The following is a 12,532-nucleotide window of genomic DNA, read 5'->3' on the forward strand; positions in this document are numbered from 1 at the left end:
CCCCCCAATCATCCCCTAATTAGAACTGAGGGTGAATGTGCGCGTGCAGGAGAGCGCGCGTGGCACCAGTCAATAAATGATGAGCGCGTACAGTGAACAAAGCTCCAGCAGCACAGCGAGCCTGTTCCCTCGGCCTCCACACTCCAAATATAGCCTCCCTCCATAATTCATGGAGCTGGCTGGGAGTCGGAGGAGAGGTGCGCGCGGATGCTCAGACCTGCTCGTGCACGAGGGCCGGGCTTTGTCTCGGGCCGCACAGAAAGTTCAAGTGTGGAGAGCGCACGTGCGGCCCTGCGATGTTTGCTGAGAGGCAGGATGATACCTGGCTGAGCGTTTGGGTCACGCGTGATGAGAGTGGGTGTTTTCGGCGCGTGGTCTTTGTGAAGTGACTCTTTGGTAGAGACAAAGAGGCGCCCGTGGCTGTGCCGCGCGCGGCTGTGAAGTCACAGACCCGTCTGAGCTGCAGCGGTTCACACTGTGACAAACAACCAATGAGCCGCGAACTGACACACACACACACACACACACACACACACACACACACACACACACACACACACACAAACCCACACCATCGTGACGTGTCGCAGAGCTGAAGGTGAAGTCTTTGTTTAAGGCTCCACAAACCCGAAATCTTCTAATGACGCTGATGTGCGATGAACAGAAACACACGTCTCCTCTGACCCGCGGAGCTCTGCAGATATTTGTCTCTTTTTATTTTCCAACATTTTCTTATAAAGAAATAAAAATAACAAAAATGAATACGAGTTACTCAGGACGGTGTTTCAGCTGCGTTTACTCAACACATGCTGCAAAAACATTATCAGTACTCTCGGAATAGTTGTTCAGTTTCATTTGAATGCCTTTCCACAAATGTTCCGCTCAGGGTGATGTCCCCTAACATCTCGCTGAAAACTTAAAAGCCCCCTAAATTTTAAATGTTAGTGACTTCATGCAATAAAATGGAATCTGGTCTTTTTCATTGTTTTTTCATGGAAAAAATAAACATCAACGACTTTTTATCACTTTTTAAAAGTCACTGCTGTTTGCCTTAAGTTTCAGCTGCCTTTGGTCAACATTAAATGTGACATACAGTCTGTACCAAACACAGACTGTATGTAAAAGATGGAAGCAGCCACAGCATTTTTAAGCCTCGACTGTGGCTTTCTGACTTCGCCATGTTAGTTTTCTTGGAGCCATAAGTGGCCACATGTGTTTCGCAGTAGTGGATTACTAAATTATCAATACTAGCTAGCTTAGTTAGCAAGCTGCATCCATAGGCTGTCAATCAGAGAGGCCACGCCTCTAATAATGCAAAGTTTAAACCTTCATTCAATCTAAGCAGATGAAAAACAACAGATGTTATTTATAAAAACATTTTCAGGTCCTCTACAGTTGTTCTGAAAGTATTTATTTATATATATCAGGCTGTAAACAAGTTTATTTGAGCCTATTTATTGCAGCCTCTGCTGGACGTTGGGGGAACTGCAGTTTTTGGCAGTTCATCACGTCATTTGTTTCTTACTGTTAAAAACGATACATTGTTTATATTGTTTGCTAAGTTTTTGGGGTTTTTTTACATTTTGAGGCTTAACAAACAACATGTTGTTTGTGCAGCAGCTTATTGCAACATGCCGTTAAGTTTCAGGTTTAAACGACTTCTAGCAGCGGTGTAAATAAGTGCACGTATGTGCCCTGAACTCTAAACTGGTACTTTCAGGATTACAGGGTTATTTTAGAAACAACTGTCAGATATGAGTGTTTAGTTGGAGGACGCGGTCGGGGCTGAGAAAACCACCGAAGCTCAAACTACTGAAACCCCTGCAGGGAAGACGTGGGGAGGCAGCGGACGTGGAACCGGCTGACTCCTAACAGCTTCGGTCTTGAAGCTCCAGCCGTCACATGGATTGTGGAAGTTGTTTGATTGCTGATGTTGTGTGCGTGTGTGTTTCTGCCTGAGCATGCTGAAGTCTTTGTGTGACAGCTGAGGCTGCAGAGGTCACATCTGTGCAGGCCTTCATGTTTTTCTGGGAAGCTTTTGATCACGTCACAGGTGCCGTTTATTCATGTGTCTGCTTCACATGCTGCTGCTCATCATGGGAAAGTTTGAAATCGTAAGTTCTCCTGCTGGGATGTAATGAGGTTTGCAGTCTCCGTACTTGGAGGTTTGGGAGGAAGGCTGTGCCGTGAGTCTGTATTAGCTCGTTTGATGAAAACAATGCGTTTCCTGATATTTCTAATCCCGCAAAGAAAAGCGAAACTTATATTTGATTAATGAACACACAATGTTAAAATTAAAGCTAATTCTAAAACAAAAGGGCTTTACTTTAATTTCATTCTCATTAAACGCCCTCTCAGGGTGAAAGAGAAGCAAACGAAGCAGAGGGTTATTCCGCACACTTCTGTCAGCAAACCACCCGAACACTGGTGCAAAATGTAATAAAGAAATTGCAAGTTTATGCTGAATCACAATTTCCAAGTTCTCCATATTAAAAACATTTGGTCTCACCCTGAAATACACAGGCACATTTATTTTGTCTTTGCAACTTAAAGTGACTGCCTTCAAATAAATACTGATGCCTTTAAATAAATGAATGACATTTAGCTACTCCAGCCTTAAATATACTTCTCTATGCAGGAGAAATCCTGTGACATCACTGATGTGAAAACAAAACACTAGAAAGCTTCGTTTTGCTCATTTCTAACCATGAAATGTTGCATATTGATGACTTCAAAGAGAGCAATTAATAGATGAATTAAATAAATAAGGTTTTTAAATGGATTGTTTTGCATGGATGAACTTTTTCTTCATTATAGAGACATTAACCTCCTAAGACCCAAACTCTTCCACTGCATTCATTTTTAATTTCTCTTTGATATTTGGGCTGATTGGGACCCGATGAATGTAAAAACAAAGAATTACCAGATTTTATTTTTTACCTTATTTTTGTTTTTAAGAAAAATCAGAGCCACATATGAGGATATTCGTTTAAGATTTTGATAGAACAGTAGCAGTATAATGTCCTCGTAGGTGGATATCAGGCCCTTGTAGAGCAAAATTGAGTATTTTGGTCTAAATAACCCAAAATGTGTGGACGCCAGGTCCTAGGAGGTTAAAGCTCTTAATGACATTCTACCTTAAATGGTAAAAACACGGAATTGAGTTTTTATTTAACGGTTCTTCTTGAAAAAATCTTTTAAAAATGCAAATAAATGAATAAATGCAGATGTGAAAACCACTACAGAGGCACTCATTGAACTAGTATCATATTTACAGTTAGTTCATTCTGATGGCTAATTAGCGCATGCAGTGACACTTATAGTTCATTTTCTTCATTTACCAGTTAATAATGATGAAGTGGCAGATCGTGAATAAATGAATGAATTCAGCCTATTTTAAGTATTGCACACTGTCAGTTACTCAAATTAAATTCATTGTTTCTCCACATGAGATTATTAATATGTCACCTGTTAATGTTGATATTTCACTTGCACTGCATGAGGTAATTCCTCAACTTTAATTGTCCTTTGTTCGTGCTCACAACAAAACGGACGTCACGGACAAACTGTTCATTTCAAATCAGCGCTGCAGTGATTACAGTGACTCATAGCCAGGCTTCAGATGTCCTCGTTGGCACGCAAAAATATGAAGACCTCTGGGTTTGAGGCTGGGTGACTGTGGTTGATACGATGCCCTGCTTTCGCGATTCAAAGGAAAAGAAAGTTATCGATCTCTCGACACTCAGCCGTCACTCCGAACCCTTCGTGGCCGAGCAGCGACCTTCAGGCTGCCGCGGTGACACAAACACGCAGCCCTGCAGCGGTGGGCACGCCGCCGCTCAGGAGTGAAAACACAGATGCTTCTCTGTGCAGACAGGCAGAGAAAGAGGGGGAGCGGAGGCAGAAGGAGGCTGACTCGCTCGTCCGCGCTCCTTTGTCTGTTCGCCTGTTTACACAATTGGTCAAATTTCTGCAGCCTGCAAACCTACAAATGTGTTTCAATCCAAGGATTTGCGACTACAAACAACTGTTGTGTGGGCCGGCGCTGCTGCTGTTGTTGTGCTGCTGCTTCCTAAACAGATGATTAACCCAGTGTTAACCAATGTCAGGTTAGCAGCCAATCAGCTGAGTCACTGTTAAACAAAAGATGTTTCTGGGTGCTGAAGGGCTGAAGACACTGAGCGGTGCAGCGTAACATTCATGCCCCTTTGATTCAAAGTATCTTTGCTGGGATTATAACGCTGTGACTGTGGATAATGACACCAGTGGTGGTGACGTGGCAGAAATAATGTGAAGATGACGATGAGGAGAACGTCCAGGCCTAGTTATCGTGATGGCAGCGGTTTGTTGTTATGACGGGAAAAGCACGTTTCCAAACCTCTCTAGGCTGGTTTTTGTTTTTCTCTTCCCTCCCTGGAGGAGAGGAGCGCTGGGGGGGGAGCGCCGTCCCTGGAGGCTTATAAACACCACATTACACCTGAGAAATGGGCTAAACGAGCCTGCTGTGCTGTACTTACCCGAGCCCTGTGTGGGCGGGTGTGAATTCGCACCTGTTATCGATAAGCTTTGTCCCGATTTGCCATCGCTGGAGTGAAATGCCGACGTTATTCTTCAGAGTTTCCCGATCCACAGTGTTGCCTCCGTCTTCCTCTCTCCCGCCCATCTCCCTCCTCAGCCATTGTCTTCCTCACCCACACTTTGCCGCTCGCTCGGTGCGAGCTGCAGCTGTAAATAAGAGGAGTTGTCACTGTGCATTTGATGAGGGTATTGTTCTGTCGGGGTGCAGCGAGCCGAGGACAAACTACATTTGAGGAGCCGTTTAAAGGACTTGGAAGCAGAGATGCGGTGGATGGTTGGCTCAGCTGAACTCAATCAACCTGCCCTGTTTAATAATTTACGTGCTTTTCAAACCGCCATGATATAAATTCATAATATGCACGACTGCCTGATGTGCTGCTCCACTCTGGCTGCTCCTTCTGTGCACAGCCTGATGTGTCACTGGCAGAGGAAGGACTGTCACCGGTCCTCGCTGTCGTGATTGACTGGCAGAGCTTCTTAATGTTCTCTTCAGCAGGATCACAGCGTGTTCACACATAAATGCCTTTTGCCAAACCTTTCCAGGTATACATCAGCAGCAGTGTCTTGACACATTAGCCATGTTTACATGGACGCGCGTAACCGGATCAAAGGTCTGATGGGAATAAAAATGCTTTATGTAAACAAGCCAGTCAGAAGATTTTCAACATTTCCAGGTGGTTACGTCAATCATTAATTGGATTTGTGCAAACACTTCTTCTCACGTTTGGAGAGAATTTATCCTTACTGTGCAGGTCAGTTAGTTTAGTGGTAGACGTGGTGGGAGTGACAGAAAACTGGTCTGTGTCTGTGTGAGAAATCCTGACAGTCGGAAATAACAACTTCTACTATTTCTTGGAAGATGGACAATTCTGCACCTATCAGAATTATTGAATCTGTTGAAACCTTTGATGCACAAAACGCTCGTCAGGATCGGGTCACCTTGAAGCTCTAATCTGAGTTTTAATCAGATTGTGCACGCGTAAACATGGCTGCACCAATGCACAAAAACCGAGACGTGCTGTTGACATCTCAGCTTCTTCGTTGTGTTTCCGTAAATGTTCATGAAATGTGAAGTTTGATCTGTTTGTACTCCATATTTTTATTTTAACTTGTCATTTTACACCGTGCACGGTCCCCTAATCTGGAGCTCTGAGCTGTTCCCTTATTTAATGCTGCAAAATCATTTGTCTCGTGCTACGGTCACATGGGGGGAAAAGGTCAGTGATCACAGTCAGATCGAAGGAGACAGGTGGAGACAGTCTGTCTCCCATCAGTTAAGTCAGTTTGATAATATGATTATTAACTGTGACAATCAGTGAAAACCACAAATCAGCAGTTATATGGAACCTTAAGCAGAACCCAGCTGTGTGGAACCCGTTCAGTCGGGTGCAGAGATGAGTTGTGTTCATCAGCACAAACTCAGATTAACTGCAAACAGTTTCCAGCGTGTCTGCGAGTGATTGCAGTCGGTCTGAGTCGCACCACGATGTTGTGGCGACAGGTTGCCTCTGACCTGTGCAGCTGCTTTATGATTGAAAGTATTAACTCAGAGATTGAAGTTGCTGCACATTCAGATCTTTTAATATTCTGTTTTTTTAGCATTTTATGAACTTTTTAATGAAGGTTTATAAAATCAAGTTGCACACAAAGGGGTGTAACAATATTACAGAGGTTTTTCAGACACGATTCCCAGAACAGAGGCCGATTAATTCTCAGTCAGGTGGCTAATTGATTAAATCGAGTAATTGTTTCAGCATCCAGTAAAGCTGGTGTCGTGATGTAATCACAAGCGTAAACAGCAAAACACCAGCAGGACTTTAATGGAAAGCCATTGTGTAAGACATACAGCAGTCAAGAGGCTGTTAGATGGCTGTTAATACCGCAGCACTGTGTTTTCTTGCATCATTAGGCTGCAGCTTTAGATGAGAGTCCTGCAGCGCGCTGGAGATGCTGAGCAGGACAGAAATGTGAGTGCCGTTCTAATTATAAATGAATCCGTGCGTGCGGCGAGTAAGAGCATCTTGCCTCTCCACGAGTTCCCCGGGTGCGCCGCCGAAGGATTACGCTTGATCAGTGTGGCAGCGCAGGAAGAGGAAACCATTTCACACCAGGATGTGAACTTAATTACGCTCTGCGCCTGCAGCTGGGTGCATCATCCTGGTGTACCTCTGCAATGTGCATCGCTATCGTAAACTAACTGATCTGTTTGTCAGGAATTTTTAGTGTGAACTTTCAAAAATAAAGCGAAAACACAGGCGTGACGCGCAGGGCTGTAAGCCTGTTATCTGATTATGGTGCGTCTGAACAGAGCTCAGAAGACTAGCGTTTGGAAGCTGACAGCAGTTTGAACAAAGCAGAAGTACTTCCCACATCCCGTTGTCCATCACTCAGACCTCCTCTTCCCTTCTGCTTCATCCATCCATAAAATCTCCATTGATCTGTTGATAAATCTGTTCATCCATCTGTCCATCAATCCTGAGACGGCACTGCTGACATCGAGCCTTTGCTGCATGCTGAAACGATGCTGAAGTGATGCGGTCACATCTTTGCTGTTAGACGTTTTGGATCTTGCGTTATAAACTGGATTAGCAACGTACGCTTTGATCCGATTGATCCAACCGAAGTGCAAAAATCAAATCGCATAAAAATACCAGAGAAGCCGACCGTTCATCCCCACAACCCAGCGATCCGCCCCTCACACCGACCTGATCTACAATCTGAAGACCGAGGAACACATTTTAAGAAGTGCCTTGTTTGGGGAAAACATAAAAGACGGTAGCTGCAGAACGAGAACAGCTTTGCTCATCGAGGCAGGAGGAGAACAGCAGCTTGTATAGTTGAACATGTGACTCGGCGGAGTGCACGTTTAAAATGAGCGTGAGCTCCATGGACCCTGTTGAACAGCCGCCCTGAACCCTTTTACACTCTCAGCCATTCCCTGCAGGTTGTGCATTAACTTTTTATCGAGTGGACATGAGCAGCTTCAGTCTTTCATCAGTTTTTATTTTTTAAAGCGGGCACTTGGATTAAATTTAAATTTTCATGCAAATGACCTCTGAGCTGCTTTGGACCTGTTTCACTTTAGTTCTACGAACCTTTAATTCTTTATAACATCTGGTGTAAAATAATTCACTCTCACATAAACACAGTAGCCACTTCATCTAATAATGCATGGCTGCAGATACTTTATTAAATCTGATCTCAGTTCAGCGCCGTGTCTTTCATCATGTGATAAACGATTACTTTTTATGATGGCCTGTTCCTCAAACATCAGCGGGATCACATGTTTTATTGTCATGTGAGCACCAGCATGCATCAGAAGCATAAAATGATGCCATCAGAATATACATGATAACTACAACAATAAATAAATGGGTAATAATCCTCGTGAGAGCAGCTTTAGGCAGTGAATAGATGGATACACCTGAGGCCTGTCAGAGTTTGCACAGGAAATATTTTCTAAGTTAGAAGATGTGTTTACTAATTATAGAAACACCAAAGAAATCACATTTTTATGTTGGTATATTTTAAGTTGCTTTGAAGTTTGAGAGCCGCATTTTTACCATAACAGCTGAACTTGTTTCTTATTCATGTAATCTGTAAACAACGCTTAATAAAAGCTCAGCAGCTTAAAAATACGCTTATAAAGTTTGAAGCTTCAGTCAAAAGAAAAATGAAGTTTCGTTCCCGTTCCTCTCGTCATATCGTTCTCATCTGTAAATCTTCTGATTGAAGCACCACAGAGGAGCTCGGCCTTTTCAAGCAACAACAAACATTTTACCAGAAATGACGCCTCAAAACGACAAATCTGCCGATGGTTGCTGATGGCTCCCCCGTCCCGTCTTCCAGTGGGATGTGGCCGGGATGGCCTGACAGGAGCATCACCGGTATAGCTGCGCACCTGAAGGGCTTTTTAAATTATTGAGGATGTCGTGGAGGTAAAGCTTCTGCTCCCGTTGACTCACGAGTCTCCTCCGTTTCCACAGCTTTGATTCACACCCTGACTGATGCTGGATTTTCGCTCACGCTCGCAGCTCTAGGGAAGTCGATCCATCGAGGCGGATGCATCTGAACGGCTGCTGGCCGCATTTCCACGAAACGTTTCTCAGATGTACTCGTGTGTGTTTTGCTGTTGTTGCGCAGCTGCTGCAGAGGTCTTCACTGTGCAGCGGGGAGAGGTACCTCCAGGGTTACCCCTGTGTTTTTGGTGTTCGCCCACATTACAGGGCCACATCTGCACAGAGACTTATGCTGCACAGCTAAGACTCACTCCATGTACGTCCAAACATGTGAATATACATTTGTAATTATGTGACCAAAGCACTTTACGCGAACATTCAAACAGTGCTTATTATCGTGTCTGTTGCTGCTTTTCTAATATTGCACTTCTGATTATCTAAGTGGACCTGTCCATTTTAGTAATTGGTTATATTCTGTCTCTTAGTTAGATTAATAAGCACCGGGTGGATTTATTAAGTTGATAACCAGCTTCATGTGACCACTTAGCCTGATTGCTGATGTTAGGATCAGTCAGATATATCCCGTGTATCTGGAGCCTGCTGTGTATTTCCTGTGGTGTTTTTCTTTTGTTGGTTTTGCAATGAGGTGATGATCCAGACACCAAAGGGGGCAGAACAACAGTTACAAAATCAAATACTTTATTTTCTGAAGTCTTGCAGTAAACAGAAGGTGCTGTGGGTGCGAGGCGGGATGTCCAAAGGTGGTGCAAAGGATCCGAACTCTGCAAATAAATTGGAAACAAGACAAAGACTGAGGGAGCCCGCTCAGACTAAACTCTCAGAGAAACAGGGAAAGGCTCCGGTGAAGTCAAAGGAGAACAAAGGATGTAAAAAAAGAGAAGCCACATGAGGAGCTACCCTTCAAAGGAAGCGGATCCAAGATCGCACAGAGGAGCAGTAAGAGGCAGACAGGAAGCACAGGAAGAGGAGCAACACCAGCCCTGGAGAAGGTGGCGATGTCGGAAAGCTGTTGTTTAACATCTCCCAGCTCTGCGTCTCCCTCCTCTCTGTCTGACAAAGGCGAGCAGCTACGCTACATCCTGCACGCTCTGATCGTCCGGCACGTGTGTCGCCGTGTACGTGGACGGCGTGTGAGCGTTATATGAAACCGCAGACATGAGGTCATAGCTGTGAGCCCATCAGTCCCACCCGGGCGTTCCTCAAAAGGGTTTCATGTTACATAAACACGAGTGTTTTCTAAGTTAGACGTCACGTTGAAGTGCAGCGTGTGTGTCCATGTGTGCTGCGATCGGTGTGATGGAGGAGTAATTATTTACTGTGAGATGTAAACAAACATTTCCTGAACATTCACAAACCTGTGAAAAGCTGCCGGCTCTGGAACATCTGACAATTTATGACCCTTGTTTTTGTGCTGGAGCGTCTGCAGCCTGCTCACTGTGGATGGTGCTGATCACAGTGTGTTTACATGTAAACGCAGAGGCACATAAAACCAGACCTGTTTTTCTGTGAGGGCAAAAAAGTGGCAATATTTACATGACTAAAAACAGGACAAATTTGAGAAAACAACAAAATAAAGCAAAAAAAACCCTGTTGGTAACACTGACCTGTTTTCAGCACTAAATTTGTTTCCTCATTTTTAACGTGATGTCGCACATTTGTGTCTGGACTCATTTCAAAGTCACACTTTGAACATTTTGTCTGAAAATGACCATATTTGGACAGGAAGCCATGATAACTGCCAATCAGTGCTCAGGAACATCCAAATAAATCCACGCCTCACAGTTACCGTGGGGCGTGGCCTTTTGTAGGACCCGCCCCACAGTAACGGTGAGAATCTGAGCTTCAGACTCACGGGGATTCTTGTGCATGCACTGATCTGATTATCCAAAACTTTGACCTTTCACATGAATGTTAGTTATGGAAGTCTTTATCAACAAATCGATCCGGCTGTGAGCTGAGCCGGGAGACGGCTGAGTGGAAAGAAAACCTCTCAGGTCCCACAGGGGGAACCTCCCAGAATGCATCGTGCCTGAAGAAGTGCTGTTATTTTCAGTTTGTGAAAGTTTGGCATTTGTGAGTCTGAGCACACTCGCCAGCAAACCCACTGCATACACCTGAAGCTCGGATTGGCCCCGTGGGAGTTTAACCTTTGACCTCTGCTGTGTTAGTCCTGCTTTCTATCAGTACAGCTCAGAGTCAGCATTTCTGAAGCTTGTGCTCACGCTCTCCTTCGAGTCCGCTTTCTCCTGAAGTTCTTCAGCTCACCGAGTCCGTCACTGAGTGATCGACAGATCCGACAACAGTTTGCATTGTTCTCTCTGAGCTGCCCTGCAGGGTGTTGGATTAAACCACTGACAGCGCTTTTGGCTCAGTCACGGATTTCTCTTCACGCGTTTAATGCATGAAGATGATCATCTTCAGTTTAATTTGGTTTTTGGCCTCAAGGTCCGTTTATTCATGTCGTCTGATTTCTGTTCGTGGTGTGTGGGAAGAAGGGGAATTTAGTTTGCCCGTCCCTGTGAGCACAGACGCTGTTACTGAAACATGAAGCAGCAGCTTCTTCAGGCTGATCTGATAAACAAACGTCACAGAATGAAGCTTCACGGCTCAAAGTTAAGACATCAGGCCTCCACAGTCAGGGGTGAGAGGTGTTGTCCATAAAGGACATTAGCTCGGCTGACATCGTCCACTCACCAACCCCCTCTGTGGAGTCTAGGGGCCTGGCCAGGACAGAGCTGGCCCTCATTACTAGTCTATTAATCTGTGTCTTGTCCCTCTCCATCAAACATCCACATAGAAGCCTGCAGAGGCCGTGGCTGTGTCGTAAAGTGTCCTCAGTCCCAACTCCCTAAAAGACGTCAGCGTGTCCTGCAGACAGAGCAGACCTGCAGATCTTTCATGCTGGTTTGCTGAAGCTTGAAGTGACAGTATTTGGAGGGTGGAGTACACAAGTACACACACACCTTTTAATCACCGCTAAGCAACAGATAATTAAAATCCTAGAATTTCGCCAAAACTGGAAGTCAGACTTTGTGGACGTGCTTTAAAATTTACTGCACAGCAGCCACATTATAGTTCAGATCATTTAATTACAAAGGCTCCAACAGCACAAACGGTCCAGTTCAGGGTCTCCAGTTAGCTAGCGGACCGCTAACAGCTACGGCCGTCTTTGTCAGCACACCTGCCTCTCTCTGCGGTCATGCCGGCATCTTTCAGCCTCAATAAAGTTTAAATTGGGTGAATGAAATCCTGCTTTGCCACCTGAGATGTTGTATGAAGGGGAAATTAGCTACAAAGACCAAAACAAGTTTATTTCTCCTGTAAATTTCAGGCTTTTTAACATTGGGTCTGACTCACTGCTGCAGCCAGCCTCAAGTGGCCATTAGAGGAACTGCAGTTTTTGGCGGCACAGCGTTGGCTCCATTTTTGAGCCCCAGAGGCTGCTTGGAACTGACCGAATGTTACTGCAATATGTTTTAGAGAGAGGCTTGGAAAGAGACGCGCGTCCTGCAGGGAAGTGTGTCCCTAATCAAAGTTGAGTGATAGTTTTGTGTGTTTTCAACAAATCCGGGCATTTTATCAAGTGGAAAATGGAACCAGGATTTCTGTAATGAAGGTGCCAGTGTAGGTGTCAGGAGAGGAAAACAAGCACAGAATATAAAATATACCTTTAATTCTGCTAATTTGATTGTAATCTGGTTTTTGATGGTCCATCAGGGGGTGGGAGAGGTACAGGAGTACGGCGTGTGCTGGTTTTCTGAGGAAGCAGACAAACGAGCAAACCTGGTGATGAACATAAGTGAATACTGTCAACTTCAAACACTGAAACATAGAGAACAACAGGATGTGAGTAATCTGTAAGTCTGCACACAAGAGAAAGCTTCGTTCCATATTTATTTATTTTTCTATCAAGTCACATCAAATCAAAGCCTCCATCGAGGCTGCACGGCACCAACGGTTGGAGCTGGTGCCAG

General features: G+C 44.6%; 1 protein-coding gene across 1 annotated transcript in view; it reads left to right on the top strand.

Annotated features, from left to right (window-relative positions):
* The window catches only part of mmp24 (matrix metallopeptidase 24), a 66,990-nt gene that overhangs the window by 1,321 nt on the left and 53,137 nt on the right, over window positions 1–12,532 (top strand). The gene's annotated exons all lie outside the window — the stretch shown is intronic.

This window comes from Haplochromis burtoni, unplaced genomic scaffold (genome assembly GCF_018398535.1).
Source record: "Haplochromis burtoni strain Fernald_Lab_line unplaced genomic scaffold, NCSU_Asbu1 Contig_117, whole genome shotgun sequence".
Lineage (NCBI taxonomy): Eukaryota > Metazoa > Chordata > Actinopteri > Cichliformes > Cichlidae > Haplochromis > Haplochromis burtoni.